The sequence below is a fragment of the Papio anubis genome, chromosome 1 (genome assembly GCF_008728515.1).
Source record: "Papio anubis isolate 15944 chromosome 1, Panubis1.0, whole genome shotgun sequence".
NCBI lineage: Eukaryota > Metazoa > Chordata > Mammalia > Primates > Cercopithecidae > Papio > Papio anubis.
Window position 1 is genome coordinate 110555410 of NC_044976.1, and position 778 is coordinate 110556187.

Below are 778 nucleotides of genomic sequence, written 5' to 3' on the forward strand. Positions count from 1 at the left end.
AAATCCTAGAGGAAAACCTAGGTAGTACCATTCAGGACATAGGCATGGGCAAAGACTTCATGTCTAAAACACCAAAAGCAACGGCAGCAAAAGCTAAAATTGACAAATGGGATCTAATTAAACTAAAGAGCTTCTGCACAGCAAAAGAAACTACCATCAGAGTGAACAGGCAACCTACAGAATGGGAGAAAATTTTTGCAATCTACTCATCTGACAAAGGGCTAATGTCCAGAACCTACAAAGAACTCAAACAAATTTACAAGAAAAAAACAAACAACCCCATCAAAAAGTGGGCAAAGGATATGAACAGACATTTCTCAAAAGAAGACATTCATACAGCCAACAGACACATGAAAAAATGCTCATCATCACTGGCCATCAGAGAAATGCAAATCAAAACCACAATGAGATACCATCTCACACCAGTTAGAATGGCGATCATTAAAAAGTCAGGAAACAACAGGTGCTGGAGAGGATGTGGAGAAATAGGAACACTTTTACACTGTTGGTGGGATTGTAAACTAGTTCAACCATTATGGAAAACAGTATGGCGATTCCTCAAGGATCTAGAACTAGATGTACCATATGACCCAGCCATTCCATTACTGGGGATATACCCAAAGGATTATAAATTATGCTGCTATAAAGACACATGCACACGTATGTTTATTGCAGCACTATTCACAATAGCAAAGACTTGGAATCAACCCAAATGTCCATCAGTGACAGATTGGATTAAGAAAATGTGGCACATATACACCATGGAATACTATGCAGC